At 44.9% G+C, this 17,621-nt stretch overlaps 1 pseudogene; it reads left to right on the forward strand.

Moving 5' to 3' along the window:
* The first annotated feature begins 1,504 nt into the window (after window positions 1-1,504).
* Window positions 1,505-15,873, forward strand: LOC118885447 (annotated as a pseudogene).
* Window positions 15,874-17,621: the final 1,748 nt, after the last annotated feature.

The following is a 17,621-nucleotide window of genomic DNA, read 5'->3' on the forward strand; positions in this document are numbered from 1 at the left end:
CTGGGTACTGGGGGGGGGGGTGGTGGGGCCGAATGCAGAGGGAGGGATTACAAAGGCTCGTGTGGAAACTTTTGGGTGGAATGGATACGTTCACCGTCTCAACTGTGGTGATGACCTTATGGGGTGTGTATGCACATCAAAACTCATTAAACTGTGTACCTTAAATACGTGTGGTTTCTTGCCTGTGCATTATACCTCAGTAGAGCTGTAATCAAGGCTTGATGTTATGGATTGCCTGTGTAGCCAGGAGGAGAGAATATTGTTCCTCTATTACTGCTACTTCCAAATAGGTAGACACTGGATGTGTGCCCACTGGTGTGCAATAATAATAACTATTGGCCTTTATGTGGCATTCACTACATACTGGGCACTTCAGGCGTCATAGCTCATTTAATCACCCAAATGAGTCAGCTGAACTCATTTACTTCACTCAACTTTCCTACCCCCTGGCCTTTGCACATGCTGTGTCCTCTGCCTGGAATGCATTTCTGCCCCTTTGTGAGCTCTAGGTTAACTCTGTCTGGGTCATTCTCCATTAGATGTCTGTCTTCAGGAAAGTCTTCCCTGGTCCTTCCATCTAGGTCAGCGTCCCAGTTATGAGGTCATAACTAACTATATGAGAGGACTGAGGAGCAGCTAAACTCACCCTGTAGGAGAAACTTTTAGGGAGTGGTCATATGCGTCTGATGATAAAGACACCATCTTTTCCCACAATGACAGGATTTCTCTATGTAAGGTATAGGGCAGGACACCCAGAGGTTTGGCACAGGGGAAAGAAAAGAAACCAGAGAGAGAGTCACCATCTGAAGGCTGTCCTTCACTGGTCGGGTGCACATCTCCATTCCAGCTCCAATGGTAGCAGAGCCTTCAGGGTGCTGCAGTCAAAGGTATTTGCACATCACCATGACCTGGGAGGTGAAGGTACACTACACCAATATGGATTCTACCTAGCGGTCAGGGCCCCAGCACAAAAGGGGACTCGTTCCACCTGCACAACCTGAGAAGAGATTGAAAATGAGATAATTGGCAAGGGTGTGTGACTGTGGTGGAGACACAGGGTGAGAGCAGTTTCCTGGTGCTGATACCACTGGGTTTCTGTACTGGAACACTGAGGAGTTGCAAGACAGAGACATAGAGAGAATCCTCTCTGGAGAGGGCTACTTGACAGGAACTCCAACTTCAGGCTGAAAAATCCATCCAGCCCACAGCAACACTACAGGGAGGGAGCTGGGGAATTAATGCCCAAACCTCACTCACTGTGGTCCCTCTGGTCTCCTGTTGCGTCTCCCCATTGACTGAACCCAGCTGGAAGGCAGGAGATCCCACTGACAGTCCCCACAGCACAGGGCAGGGGGAGAAAGGGAGAGAGTGAATTTGAAGAAGGAAACAGAAAGTGTCCAGCAGTCACCCCTTTCCTTTGTCCGGATGAAAATCAGAGTGCTCAGTACAGAAGACACAATTCCCATCCGTTACTTAATCATAGAACCATATTGTGCTAATGACAATGGGTCACACACCCACAGCATTAGACAACCAGTTCTTCATGTACCACAGTGAGAGGAAGATGGGGGAAAACAGCCTATGACGAAGATGAGAAGGTCCTGACTGTGTAGCTGGTGGTGATCAGAGCTGCCCTCTCCTACCATCCATTCTGTGTTCTCTTACCACCTGCCAACACCTCCTCTGGACAACTGGTGTGACACAAATCTTCATTCTTAAGGGAAGTAAGTGTTCAATGGTCTTGTCTTTATTGGCTCTTGGCCACTTTCTGCTGAACAGGGCCACCGGCCAAGGAGATATTACCCCCAACGCATCCCCTGGCTTCCAAACATGGTCTTCCTTGATCCAGCAACCCAGCCTCCCTCTGGTGGTCAGGTTCCCTCTGGCCATCAGCAGAGTGGCCCTCGTCTCTGCTTGTTGTTTCAGCAGCACGAGGAGCACAGAATGGCAAGGGGGCAGTCCTGGCTTCCAGTTGATTAGAGCTCTGATGGGGTCCCTCACCCACACCAAGCCCGAGGTCACAGAGACCAGGAGCAAAAATTCCTTAAGCGGGTTGTTAGGTGTACTAGTGGGAGGGGACACTCCCTTATCCTCCCCTGATTCATGGACCCCTGCATTCTGGCTCTGGGGGAGGTGACACGATGGACCGGCCACCGATTCAAGACATACAGCATCTCCTGCTGGGCGGCAGGGTACCTTCTCTCACCTGGTGCCCTCATCAGCCATCACGGCCATCCCACCCTTCCGATAGGTCAGCTGTCTCTGTGTAGTGGGGCACCTGGAAGATCAGTGAGCTCCATGGATGGGAGTTAATTGCCTCACTTCCTTTGCCTTAAAATATGTCCTCTAGCTGGAAGCAATACTTCATGGGATACTGTAGCAATAGAACAGACATCTTCTAAGTTCCCAAATGGCAGGGCTGACAGAAGCATTGAGTCTGAGGAAGGCAAATCAGAACCCACAGTGTGTATTTATCCCTGTGGGGGGGAAGCTCAGTCCCCTCGAGGGTGGGGTGTGTCCTGGGTAGTCCTGCTGTAGAAAGACGCCATAACAGGCTTAGAGTTGGCCTCTGCCTCTGTTGGTTTGGGCACTGAGTACAGTCAACAGCCAGGTCACCTTGGGGAGAGTTAACCCATTTGTTGTCTCTGTGGGGAGCTGAGGTAGGAGATAGATGGGCCCTGGACAGAGCAGCTAAAGTTTGTCGAGAGGAGTAAATTTGAGCTTTGTTTTCCCTAGACACTCCAACGACAAAGTTAGTGGCAGGAGCTGAGCTCTGCTGGAGTAAAGAGATAAGATGACCACATCTATCACTCCTGAGGTCAGGAAAACCTTCCCTGTCTGCACATGCGCAGGAAGCCTCCTCAGGGTCAGGGAGGGGGCGCCACCCCATAAATAAGTGTTGTCAAACCTCTCTCATCAACCTCTGTGCTGGAATCCATCTCGGCAAAAAGATGTGCACGCCTATTGGGAAGGGTCCTAGGGCAGGTCAGATGTGGGAAAAGAAGCGAGATAATTGGCTAGAGGAGAACAAAGATGCAGAAGAACTGCCCTCTATAAATGATTTAACAGCCTTTTTACTGTGGTCCGCCCACACCCTTTCTCTCCTGGTGTGTATTTCTGCCTAGCTTGTCTTATATAAATAAACTGTTTCTCTGTGTGCTCTCCCACATGTTGTGCTGTGTTGTTAATTACAAACTTTGTACCTGTTTTTGCAGTTTTTGCCTATTTGAAACATTCTTGTTACCACAGGGCAAGAGCCAGGGCAACTTCACTTCTAGTCTCTAGCCCCCCCCGGTGGACTAGGGGCTAGGATTCCTGGTTTTCATCCAGGCTACTCAAGTTCAATTTCTGGGCAGGGAAATAAGATCCTGTGTCAAGATCACTCGCTGCTGTCTATCCAAAATCAGAGCCTCCACCACCCACATAGCCACTTTGCACATGGGCCCCGTGTGCAAGCACTGATGCGAGAGAAGCCGCCTGACACTGCCCACTGGGTACCAAGAGCCTCCTGCTCAGGGCGTGGGTTCTGGTGGGCATTCGTGTGGGACGTGAACATCTTCACACTCCGTGCCCATCCCCAGAGGACCATCCACATATCCTCCGTGTCTACATTTGATGCTTTTATTCTTACCAAGTCCTTGACCAAATGGCTCACTTCTGGTGCAGAAGTGGACTTGAGGACCTCTCTTCCGCCCACAAAGTGGACCCCTGAAGTTTTGCCCCCTGAAGGATTTCCTTACATCACTCTTTCAGGACCACATGTGCGAGTGCTAACACAGCAGCTACCCACCTCTGCCTGGCGCCGGCCCACACTGCAGTTCCATCCATACACCTAGTCTGTGCTTTCTGTCCTCTGTAAATAGATCACAGGGAATCCCCATGAGCTCATAGGTGTGGGTGGGGGAAGAGGCAGGAGGAGTGGGTGCCATGGGTGACTGAGCCACTTGCTGGCGTGTCCACCTGTGCCCTCCATTCCTGCTTGAGCCTGATCTCAAACACACCTTTTCCACAGATGGTGGACGCTGCTGAGCGTGCCCAACATCATGGTTTGGTAGCTTGACTGCATCCAGTATGTGATGTGCAGTTCAGGTCACAATGCCCTTGGTGTTGGTGGCCAGGTGTCACTGTCAGTTTGAGCTGCTATAACAAAATATCATGGCTTATCAAGAACAGAATTATTGGGGCTTCCCTGGTGGCGCAGTGGTTGAGAATCTGCCTGCTAATGCAGGGTACACGGGTTCGAGCCCTGGTCTGGGAGGATCCCACATGCCGCGGAGCAACTGGGCCCGTGAGCCACAATTACTGAGCCTGCGCGTCTGGAGCCTGTGCTCCGCAACAGGAGAGGCCGTGATAGTGAGAGGCCCGCGCACCGCGATGAAGAGTGGCCCCCGCTTGCCACAACTAGAGAAAGCCCTCGCACAGAAACAAAGACCCAGCCCAGCCATAAAAATAAATAAATAAAAACCTTCATGGATTAAAAAAAAAAAAAAAAAAAAAGAACAGAACTATTTCTCACAGTTTTGGAGGCTGAAAGTCCCAGATCAGGGTGCTTGTGTGATCAGGTTCTGGTGAGGGCCCTCTACTGGGCTGCAGATGGTACATTTCTCATTGTATCCTCACATGACTGAAAGAGAGCCAACTAGCTCTTCCTTCTTCATGAAAGGGCACTGCGGTGGTTAATGTTCAACTTGACAGGTCTAAGGGATGCCCAGATAGCTGGTAAAACATTATTTCTGGGTGTTTCTGTGCGGGTGTTTCCAGAAGAGAATAGCATTTGAATTGGTGTACTGAGTGAAGATGGCCCTCGCCAAAGTGAATGGGCTTCTTCCAATCCATTGAGGGCCTGAATAGAACAAGAAGGTAGAAGAAGGAAGAATTTGCTCTCTGCTTGAGCCGAGACACACGTCTTCTCCTGCCCTGGGACATCAGCCCTCCTTGTTTCAGGCCTTCGAACCCGGACTAGGACTTATATCGTTGGCTCCCCTGGTTCTCAGGCCTGAGGTTTGAACTGGTACTGCCAGCTATCCTGGGCCTCCATGTACAGACAGCAGATCCTGGGACTTCTTAGCCTCTATAATTGCATGAACCAATTCTTCATAATAAATCTGTTTCTATGTATTCATATACACCCTACTGCTTCTGTTTCTCTGGAGAACCTTGACTAATACAGGCACTAATCCCATCATTAGAGTTCCACCCTCATGACCTAATGACCTCTCAAAGACCCCAGCTCCAAACACCTTCATACTAGGATTAGTGTTTCCAGTGCACCAGGTACCCAGACTCCACTGGGGCCCAGTAATAAGCCTAGAGCCCCTTTCCAAATGTCTGATTGCAATCTTCAGAAGAAGGCATAGATTTTCTCCAAAACATGGAGTTCTGCACCGTGATTATCCTATTGGACCTTGTAAGATGTTCCACATTGTAATATACTGGGTTTGAAACATAAACACTGTTACTGCCATTATTTTCTAAATACAATCACCCAGGAGTTATTTAGAAGAACTTTTTTATATTTCCAACTGGGAGATTTTGGTGGAAGGAAGCTAGGGTTAATTTCTAGTATAATTCTTTTGTGGTTTAAATGGTTTGTTCTTTTTTATAATTTATGGCGACTCCCTATATGGCCTATTGCTTACTATCCCTACTGTTTGATATTAAAATGTATCTGCATTTATCAACACATGATTTTACTTCTTCAGAACCAGTTGAGGATTAGCCAAGTCTGATGTCCTCTTACAGGAAGTTAAGGGTTTTGCCCAACTGTACTTGTGAAACAAGGTTACAAGCTTTTAAAAATCAATTTCCGATAAATTAATTTGCAAACTGGGTTCCGGCTTCTCCGTTCTTTGGCAATTGAATAAAGTTTGTTCTGTTCCAGTCCTCCCACTCCCCCAAAAAAAATCAATTGCAAGTCACTGATTCATTGCAAAAAAAATCAACTGTGGGCTAAAAAAAAGTATCGGAATTTAGATTTTGCTTATTTATTTGTAGAGCCTTGAACTAGCTAATGCTCATTTGGTTTCTAAATTATTCATGTTGGGTCTAAAGTCAATTTCAGTCAAAGAACCAACTTTTAAAGCTGTTTACATTCTTCTAGTTTGAATTACAAAGATAGAGGGGAGAGAAAGGGGGGTTAAGAAAAAGAGAGAGGAGAAAGAGGAAGAGGGAGAGAGAGAAATGAAGAATAGAAGGAAAGAAAATTAGCTATAGAATGGAGAAGGAGAAAAAAAAAAGTAGAGACAGAATGAAGTTCAGATCTAAAGATCAGCCTGTCTCTTCTGGATATTGACCCCTAATCTGATCCCAGAACCAGACTGATTCTTAACTCTGACCCTATACAATCCCACATTCTGAACCTAAACATCTCATATCAGTTCCTGACTCTGAACAAGCTAAGCCCTAACCCTGATTCTGTTATTTGCACTGCAGACTTGAACTTTAAAGAATCTAAAATAGTCATTCCCCAAGTGGACATTCACATCCAGAGATGGTGTTTCATGGGCTTACAGTGGGTTAGGCAGCTTGTGCCCTTTCAGCCTTCAACTTCTCTCTCTGCATCGGTTTTGTCACCCATCCCTCAGAGCCTCTAAAGACATTTACTGAAAAAAAAATCACTTCCCTGGTCTTCCATTCCTTTCACTGCCTCTTCCCTTCTCAGTCAAGCATCTTCAACTATCTGGACATATTTTCTTTGCTTCTATTTTTTCACCTCCCACTCACTCCTCCATGCTCTCTTTCCATCTCCTCTTTCTCTAAAATTGCTTTTACTGGGCTTCCCTGGTGGCGTAGTGGTTAAGAATCCATCTACCAATGCAGGGGACATGGGTTCGAGCCCCGGTCTGGGAAGATCTCACATGCCGCGGAGCAACTAAGCCCGTGCACCACAACTACTGAGACTGCGCTCTAGAGCCCGTGAGTCACAACTACTGAAGCCTGCACACCTAGAGCCCGTGCTCCGCAACAAGAGAAGCCACCACAACGAGAAGCCCGCGCACCGCAACAAAGAGTGGCCCCTGCTCGCCGCAACTAGAGAAAAGCCCGCTCGCAGCAACGAAGACCCAACGCAGCCAAAAATAAATAAAATTAATTTATTAAAAATAAATTAACTTTTAAAAATAAAATAAATAAAATAAAATTGCTTTTACCAAGGTTGAGGTAGGAAATAGATGGGCCTCTGGGCCGTACAGCTGGTGTCTGTCAAGTGGAGTAAAATTGAAGCTTTGTTCTCACCCAGACACTCCAAGGACAAAGCTAGTGGCAGGAGCTGAGCTCTGCTGAAGTAAAGAGATAAGATGACCACTCCCGAGGTCAAGGAAAACTTCCCTGTCTGCACATGTGCAGGGAGTCAAAAAGGGAGGGGGCGCCACCCCATAATAAGTGTGGACATACCCCCACAGGCCTCTGCGGTGGGATCCATCTTAGCAAAAAGTTGTGCACTCATCTTGGGGAGGGTCCTAGAACAGGTCAAATGTGGAAAAAGAAGTTAGATAATTGGCCAAAGGTAAACAAAGACCTGGAAGGACTGTCCTATATAAATGATTCAAATCACCTCTTCACTGCACTCCTCATTCAGGACACCCACACTCCTCTCTGGGTGTGTATTTCTGCCTAGCTTCTTCTTCTTCTTCTTCTTTTTTTTTTTTTTTTAATATTTATTTACTTGGCTGCGCCGGGTCATAGTGGAGGCACATGGGATCTTCGTTGCAGCATGCGGGATCTTTAGTTGCGGCATGCAGGACCTAGTTCCCTGACCAGGGATCGAACCTGGGCCCCCTACATTGGGAGCACAAAGTCTTAACCACTGGACCACCAGGGAAGTCCCTCTGCCTAGCTTCTGACTTACTGCACTCCTCCTTATTAGAGAGGATGCCCATACCCTTTCTCTCTGGGTGTGTATTTCTGCCCAGCTTCTGTCTTAAATAAACAAACTGCTTCTCTGTGTGCTCTCCCACATGTTATGCTGTGTCTCTAATAATAAACTTTGTACCTGTTTTTACAGTTTTTGCCTCCTTGAAACATTCTTGCTTTCAATGAGGGTAGAGCCAGGGGAACTTTGCCTCTAGCTTCTAGCCCCTGGTGGTCTAGCTGCTGGGATTCCTGGTTTTCATTCAGGCTACCCAGGTTCAATTCCTGGGCAGGGAACTAAGATCCCTCTTCAGGACCGCTCACTGCTGTCTCTCTGAGATCAAGGTCACCAATATCCTCTTTTATTGCTAAACCTGCAAGGTGCTCCTCAGGCTAGTTTTGCAGCCTTTGACATGATACACTACTTCTTTCCTGGAATAACCCCTGAGGGTAAATACAAGTCGAAAAAGAAAGAGAAATTAATTTTTCCTAGTGCAAAAAGGAAAAGAGATTCCCCTTTTCTTTCAGAGCATTTTCTTTAGAAAATGTGTCATTGTAAATTCTTTCTCTGTCCCTTTGAGATGTATGTAAATCTTTTAAAAATCTAAATAAGATTCTTGCCAGCTTTCCAACCCAGGGAGTATCTTTCCCAAGGACCTGGGAGTTATCGTTTTGAAAATGTGATCAACAGGGAAGATGGCACCTCTGTCTCCCAGATTCTGGGGGAGGGTAAGAGCCCAGTTGAAGTGGACACCGCACTCCAGGTTGCAAAACTACCTCCAGTCGTGAAGATGTGAGAAGTTTATTTTTCCTTTGGATAAAGCTAATTAACTAATACAGATGATCACCCCCAACTACCAGATGAATTTAGGATATGTGACAAATGGGGCTGTCAAGTCCTCTTACCTGAGGACTAGTTACTGTTTATCTTAAGAACATGTATGTAGGGGGTTGTATCTGTCTGGCTATATAAGGGAGTGAGCTCTCTTTCGGTCTTTGCAATTTCTTAGCAAACTGCCTGTAGTGTACATCACATTTTGGTTTAATGCTATAATAAAACTTTTTCTTTTTTCTCTTCTACCTGTGCGGAGAGGTTTTCTGGGTTGAGAAGAGCCTTTGTTTTTCTTTTCTTTTTCTCTTTCAAATTGAATATATTTGACATATAACACTGTTTAAATTTAAGGTGTACAATATTTTAATTTGATACATTTATATATTGCTATATGATTGCCATTGTAGCAATATTTCACACCTATATCCCATTACATAATTATCTTTTCTTTTTAGTGGTTGGAATAATTAAGTTCTAGTCTTTTAGCAAGTTCGATGATTATAATAAAATGTTGTTGTCTATATTCATGTTAGAGCTCTATGGCTTATTTACTACTTGTTGCAAGTTTGCACCCTTAAACAACATCTCTCCTATCCCCCGCAAGCCCATCTCCTTGTTACCGACCAAGGTTCCTGGCCTCCTTAATCAATAGAAATTGATCAGAGGCCAGCCAAGAAATTCAGGCAAGGCCTTATTGGGGTCTCTGCTGCAGCGGGGCGCGGGGTGGGGGGGGAATGAGAACAAGTAACAGGTTTCCTTGCTGGCTCGCTTGCTGAGGGGGCTGCGAGCTGGTTCCTCACATGGGGGGAGGGTAAGAGTGTGTCCCGCGGTGGGGCTGGAGGAGGGGCTTAGGTGGTTTGCCCATCCCTCAGGTGGTGGTGTGTGCAGGGGACATAAGCAGTACCCCGATTTTGCTCCCCACCCCCTGCTTTTACTGCCAGCTCTTCAGAAGTGGCAGTAGGGCTTTTTGGTCTCTTTGTATCTTGTTGTCCAGATTTTGCCCCAACTGCGCATGCATGCAGTTATTTTTTTTAATCCCTTATAGTTTCTTTGTATTTTGTTGCGCAAGGAGACGTTTGTCCAGGTGCAAGCATTGCAGCACTGCAGCATAGGGTCCCACGTCCCAGCCTGTCTCATCCTGGTAACCACCATTTTTACTCTCTGTTTTAATGACTTTGGCTTTTTAAGATTCCACATATAAGTGATATCATACAGTACTTGTCTTTCTTGGTCTGACTTATCTCCCTTAGCATCAGGCGCTCAAGGTCCATCCATGTTGTCATAAATACCTGTAGCAGGATGTCCTTTCTCATGATGGAATAATATTCCATTGTATATATATATATATATATATATATATATATATATATATATGTAGACTCACCGTCTTTATCCTTTCATCTGTTGATGGGCTTTTAGTTTGTTTCCATATCTTGGCTATTGTGAATAATGCTGCAATAAACATGGGAATGCATATATCTCTTTGAAATCCTGTTTTCATTTCCCTTGGGTCTATACCCCAGAAGTGGAATTGCTGGATTTCATTGTAGTTACATTCTCGAAACACCCCCGACCTTCTGAATTTCTAAGACATCACCTTGCTGGCCAATCCTCAGAGAGGAGGTGCAGCCCTCTCCTTAAAGATCATCAATGAAGAGAGCCCCATGACCTTGATCACAGGGTCAGGGCCATCCTCTGGGTCACCTTTACAGAGCTCACTGGGCCCCGGGGGTGGCTGAGACCTCTGAGGAAGGAGCGTGGCCCCAGGCCCCTGACCTATTCTCAGTCAGTCACCCCTCTGTCTCTCCACAGACCCAGTGGCACAGCCCTCCATCGAAGCCAGCAACACCACAGTCACAGAACATGAGAATACCGTGGTCCTGACCTGCCACACAAATGACACTGGGATCTCCATATGCTGGTTCTTCAATGGCCAGAGGCTACTGCTCACAGAGAGAATGAAGCTGTCCCCAGACAAAAGCACCCTCACCATCAACCCCGTCAGGAGGGAGGATCCCGGGGATTATCAGTGTGAGGTCTCCAACCCGGGCAATTCCAGCAAAAGTGACCCCCTCAGGCTGGATGTGAAATGTAAGTGACCACTCGCCCCATGCTACATCTTCCCGGGAGAATTACTCTACAAACGGTGTGCAAAATGGATAGAGGTCACAGGGGGCAGAATAGCAGTTAAGAGACCATTATAGTAAACAGATGGCAAAATCTTAATAGCGCCATCTCTGGAAAAAATACAATTAGTTTCTAATCCTGGGTCTGGCATTTACTCTGTGACCTTGTACAATATTTTTTTTTTCTGGCGCACTTTCTTTATATGGTAAAAATAAAAAGTATGTAAGATTTACCATTTAAATAATTTTTAAGTTTATAGCTCAGTGGCATTAAGTACATTCATATTGGTTTGCAATCATTACCCATATACATCCACTACATTTTGGTTAGTATTGTCATTTGAAATTATTATCTTCCAGTCCGTGAACACAGAATGTCTTTCCATTTATTTATGTCTTCTTTAATTTCTCTTACTATGTTTTCTCCTTTTTGAAAAATTGTTTTTCAGTTTTTCTGTGTACAAGTCTGTCACTTACCTGGTTAAGTTAATTCCTAAATGTTTTATTCTGATTGATGCTGTTATAAATGGAATTTTAAAAATTTCCTTTTCATACTGTTTACTTTTCATGTATAGAAAATACAACTGTATTTATGTGTTGGTTTAGTATCCTGCAGCTTTGCCAAATTTGCTTATTAGTCCTAACAGTTTTTTGTGACATTTTTAGGGTTTTCTATATAAGGTCACATCATCTGCAAACAATTAATTTTGCTTCTTCATTTACAATTTCGATGTCTTTTATTTCTTCTTTTTTTTTTTTTTGCCTACTTGGTCTATTACTTTCAATACTATTTTGAAGAGAAGTGGCAAAAGCAGGCATCCTTATCTTGTTCTTGATCTTAGCAGAAAAACTTTCAGGCTTTCACATTTAGAATGATGTTAGATACGGGTTTTAATATATGGCCTCTATTATGTGGAGGTAGTTTCCTTCTATTCTGACTTAGAGTGTGATGAAAGGATTTTGAATTTTGTCTAATGCTTAAACTGATTTAATCTCCTTCTTAGTTACAGGTCGATCATATTTTCTATGTCTTTGTGATTCCACCTTGGTAGCTTTTGAGTTTCTAGGAATTTGTCTATTTCATTGAAGTTATGCAACTTGTTGGCATATAATTATTCATAATACTCTTGTAATTCTTATTATTTCTTGAGAATTGGTAGTTACGTTCCCACTTTCATTTCTGATTTTAGTAATCTGAATCTTCCCTTTTTTTCTTGATCATTCTAGTTAAAGGTTTGTCAATTTTGTTAATCCTTTTTGAAGAACCAATTTTTGTTTTTATTGATTTTCTCTATTATATTTCCATTCTCTGTTTATCTCCACTCTAATAGTTATTATTTCCTTCCTTCTGCTAGCTCACGGTTTGGTTTGTTCTTCTTTTGCTAGTTCCCTTAAGTTGTAAAGTTTGGTTGCTGATTTGAGATCTTTCTTTTTTTTTCAATGTAAGCATTCACAATTATAAACTTCTTGCACAAGATTATTAACTACTCTGAGCCTCAGATTCCTCAACTGAAAATTGCAGTAAAAGCACCTGCTTCATGGCATTATTTCAAAGATTTAATGTACTATTAAATTAAACTCTTGGTAAAACGCCACACACAGAGGAAAATGTTCCATAACTGTTAGATGCTATTACTACTACTATTACCATTAGGCTCTATAAAATCAGGTACTCCTACCGTCAAGGACTACCTGACTCTAGATCCACCTGTTAGCTATATGACAATGGGCACGTTTTTTCACCACTGGAAGCCTCAAGTTTTTCACCTATGAAATGGAAATAATGTCGATCTGGCAGGGTTACATGAATCAAATGAGATATATGTAAAGTATATAGCCCACGCGCCTAGAGCCCATGCTCTGCAACAAGAGAAGCCACCGCAATGAGAAGCCTGTGCACCGCAACGAAGAGTAGCCCCTGCTCACTGCAGCTAGAGAAAGCCCATGTGCAGCAATGAAGACCCAACACAGCCAAAAATAAAATAAATAAAATAAATAAATTTATTTTAAAAAATGGATAACCAACAAGGACCTACTGTATAGCACAGGGAACTCTGCTCAATGTCATGTGGCAGGCTGGTTGGGAGGGGAGTTTGGGGGAGAATGAATACAGGTATATGTATGGCTGAGCCCCTTTGCTGTTCACCTGAAACTATCACAAATTTTTAATTGGCTATACTCCAATATAAAATAAAAAGTTAAAAAAAAAGAATATTTATTCCTTGAAGGAACAAGTAGAGACTACTTCATGTTGACCGTTGTTTCTCAGAGCACCTCCCACTGTAAAATAATGTCACCTTCATTCATTCTTCTCTGTTCTTTCCATGACAGATGATTCAACACAAGGAAGTTCTTCTGGCCTCTCAGGTGGTGCTATTGCCGGCATCGTGATTGCAGTCCTGGCTGGGGTAGCTCTGATAGCACCCCTGGTGTATTTCCTGTATGTGAGATAGACTGAAGGGTATGATGCCTTTCCTCTTGTTCTGCTTTCTCTGAGGCTAATCATCATGCTTGGCAGAGAGGAGACTTCATCTCTGTCTCTGGCCTGGATCTGCTCCTTATGCTTCCTAAAGCCCTGCTTCTTGGCACTAATTCTTAGGGGTCTCTTCTTCCCTGGTCTTCATGCTTCATGCTTCATGTCTCCCGGACATGGTTATTCCCAACCCCATCTGGTTTAGAGGGAGCAGAGCCCATTATGTTCCTCTGTCCCCAGTCAGGGAAGCCAAGGTCCAAGAAGGAAAACTAATGAGGAAATGAAAGGAGAAGCAGGAGGAAGGGAGTCCTGTGCTCTGTCGACAACAGTAGCAGGAGGAGAGAGGGACAGGACAGGAAGAGAACCTAAGAAAAGCAGAAACAACCAAAGGCCTCCTGGGCAATAAATAAAGTGAGAAAAAAACAGCATCTACCTACAAAAGGGGAAAGGTGTCAGGGTAGAAATAAGCTCAGAAGCAGTTGGCATGAATGGCCCTAAATGTGAACAGCCAGTAAGCAGGAGAGGAGTAAACACTAGAAGGGATGATAGGTAGATTGAAGAAGGAGGTCCTCAGAGGAAAGAGGACCAACCAAGGTATAAATGAACATTGAGGAGCCCCAAGGAATCATGCTGACAGTGTCCTTCCTAATTCAAGGAGCAAAGATCCTGTGCCTGGGAATAGCAGTCACAGTGTCTGATATTTATTTAGGGCAAGTGACCAGCAAGACCTCTCGGAGCACAAATCCTCAGACCACAACCAGAGTAAGTAAACCTGCTCACCTCGTGAGAGCTCATATGTTCTACTATATACCCTGCCCTAGCAGGGAATCCCGGATTTCCAAGTGAATCCCTACCTTCTGAATTATTAGAGGGGATCTCAGTTTCCCAGTCTTACAACTGGCATAGGTCCTCACACCCTTCCTGCTGCAAAAGATTCCCCTGAGACACAGCTGGGGGAGAGACACTCACCCCTCCTAGGCCAGGCAAGTCAGGCAGGCCATGAGATGCACATGTTTCCAGAAGCCTTTTCCTCATCCTACCTCCTTCCCCCTCCTGCCTCTATTACGGATGCGGGCATCTCCTTTGGTGAGGCTTTCCCTGCCTTTGGTGCTCTGGGTACTGTGGGCCTCAATGCCCCTCCTTGCCGCTGGAGCCTGCGGCTGAGACACACACCTGGGCAAAACTCGGGCCTTGTGAACTGGAAGAAATCTTCAGAAGTGCACTGAGGTCTCTCCCCACCCCTCCTTGGTCTAATGCCCTGGGGTCTGGACCACAGACTGAGGGAAGTGAATTCCTTAAGTCTTAATCATGGGCCACCTCCCCACCCCACCCTCTCACCACCTGCCACCTCCTTCAGCTAGAAGCACAACAGCTTAGGAACGCCACATTCTGAGGCCATAAGTCAGCTCTGCATTTTCATGGGTTGGTAACTCTTCTTTTGCTTCCCCAGGTCAGGGCTACTCTGACAATTCACCCAACAAGCCAGTTTCATTGGCTCTTTTTCTCATGAAAATATCTCTGTGTAGAATGGGTTATTCTTGAAGACACAAATGGGAGATCAAGTTTGGATCAAAGTTCCTCACTGCAACAACAAACAAAGAAGTATTGGTTAATCACTCCCATGGGTCTAATTCATGCAAGAATGTTGGCTTTAGAATTTTTCCCATCCTGTATTTCAATCCTGGCTGTGACCTTGAGCAAGTAACTTAACCTAGTTGATTCTCAGCTTTGTCCTCTGTAAAATGGGCATGCTGCCTACTTCAAAGGGAAGGTCAAGGAATTAAATGACAGAAATGTAAAGCCCTCATCACAATGCCCAGCTCAAGGAAGGCACTAGATCATTCTCCTTGCTCTGCCTCCAATCTGATCCTGCCCTTACTGTCAAAGGATCATTTCCATTCTAATGGGTCTGAGGCCTTAGTTCCTTTACTGTCTATTAATAAATTTTACTGAATATTCTCATCTTAACCTTCAATAGAATATACACACATACTGAAAAGTGCTTAAATCATATTTGAACAATCTGAACAACCCATGTAAGCAGCACCCAAATCGATAAATAAAACATGTCATTCCCCGCCCCAAAAAAAGACCTCCAGTTACTTCCCTTCAAAGAGTAACCACTATCCTCACTTCCAATGCGATTATGCTCTTACATAAAGGAAAAACACAGTATGTCCTTACATGTGTCTGGCTTCTTTCATTCAAAATTGTTTTGTAAGATTCATCCATCTCATTGTATGCCCTTGTGCTTAATTTATTCTCATTGCTGTATCATCGTATTTCATTGTAGCATTCCATAATCTATCTCTCCTAATGATCATTCAACAAGATGTTAGTAAGCAGAGAAAATGGGTAATAAAAGCCCTTCTCTGAAGCTAAAAGTTTCAAAGTGGTGAAAGCATGTGGTGCTGAATCACACTGGACAAGGTGAGGGCCTGGCCTACGACACTGATTTAATTGACTGCTGTTCATTCCTTTCAGATCGATGAAGGTGCATATTCTGCCCTGAACTTCAATGCCCAGGAATCAAAGAAACCAACTTCAGCCTCCCGTCCCCAACAGCCACAGAAGTGGTTTATTGAGAAGTTAAAAAAAAAAAAAAAAGAAGAAGAAGTAATGCAAAAAAAGAAGAAGAAGTAGTGTTCCCTGCATTACTGACTTATTCCAAGTTTCTCATCCCATCGCTAGGAGATTCTTTCACCCTTAGGGAAAATGGGAAGTGTGTCTTCCCCCCCGCACCTCCCTAATGAGGCACATCCTGGCTGCCGGGTCACAGCCCCTTCCTTCAGTGTCAGTAGATGAAAAGGTACATCCAGGAGGAGGTCTGGAGGAAACCCAGCCTTCCTTGTCATTGAACATTGGCAAAGCAGACCTTGGGAGAGAGTTGCCGGAACGTCCACCCCTCCCATTTGCTGACCTAGACCAGTTTTATTTATTTATTTTTTAATATAAATTTATTTATTTATTTGTTTTTTATTTTTGGCTGCGTTGGGTCTTCGTTGCTGCGCGCGGGCTTTCTCTAGTTGCAGCGAGCGGGGGCTACTCTTCTCGTCCTGGTGTGTGGGCTTCTCATTACGGTGGCTTCTCTTGCTGTGGAGCATGGGCTCTAGGCGCGCGGGCTTCAGTAGTTGTGGTTCACGGGCTCTGGAGCACAGGCTCAGTAGTTGTGGCGCACGGGCTTAGTTGCTCCGCGTCATGTGGGATCTTCCCAGACCAGGGCTCGAACCCGTGTCCCTTGCATTGGCAGGCGGGTTCTTAACCACTACACCACCAGGGAAGCCCTAGAACAGTTTTAAACTTGCGTATTCAGAGCACACTCATTCCTTCCCACCTCAGTCCTGTCCTATTGGAGTCTAACTTGAATTTGCCATAACCTTGAGAGTTATGTCCTTATGCACTGAAATGCATGTGCCAGAAAAGACGAGAGAGAAACAGGAAAAGGAAAAGCTTCTCCTAGCTCTTCAAAGTCCAGTATAAATCCACAGGAAAATACATATATAACCAATTTAGGACTGAAAATTCTACACCTTTGTCTACTGTCAGGATTGTCTACCTGCAGGATCAGGGCCTAAACACCTTGTTGCTTACCTAGAATACCACCTAGGCCCTTTGGAAAACTCTTCTTCAGAGAACCTACCAGAAGAAACTAAAAAACTACTTGTCTAGGTCCATAAGTAATTCCTGATAAAAAATGCAAAAAATGCAGGTACGTTTAAATAACTTTATGGGCTTTACTCCAGGAAGTGCCCACAGAGGAAGGGGTTATTGCTTTAGGGGGCAGTTGGCTCTTAACACATACAATCTGCTGGGACTTGGGAAAGGAATCAGAAAGCTACCCTTCAGAGATGATCTAAATAATTGCTAAAGAATGCACAGTTTGTGGTACTGAGTTTTTCCCCTTCCTTCTGAGACATTCTGCAATTTTAATTTTTGTAACTCCTTTCTATGTGAAAGGGGTTGTTTACTTAATTTGCTGTGCAAGCCAATCAGACTGCCTTAGGTGAAAGAAGCCACCAAAACCCCTCAAGTCCCTCTGGCCAGGAGCTCCTCAAGCCTTTTATGTCAGGGGCTCCACATAGAAAATAAGAAGAAGCAGTTTTCTACATTCATGGCCAGAAAGGGATCTCAGTTTCTAGGCATCTCAGACCAACCATCAGCACCATTCTATTCCGTGTTTCTGCCTGTGCACGTTCCATCTGCCCCACTCACCTTCTCAGGAAACCTTGGCCTCTGCTAAGGTGTGTTTGGTTCTTGGGAAGCAGGAGCACCTGAAGGGGACACGACCACCCACGCAGTTGGCATCGTTTACAACCTAGAACGCTGCACTGGTGCGGATGCT

This window comes from Balaenoptera musculus, chromosome 19 (genome assembly GCF_009873245.2).
Source record: "Balaenoptera musculus isolate JJ_BM4_2016_0621 chromosome 19, mBalMus1.pri.v3, whole genome shotgun sequence".
Classification (NCBI taxonomy): Eukaryota; Metazoa; Chordata; class Mammalia; order Artiodactyla; family Balaenopteridae; genus Balaenoptera; species Balaenoptera musculus.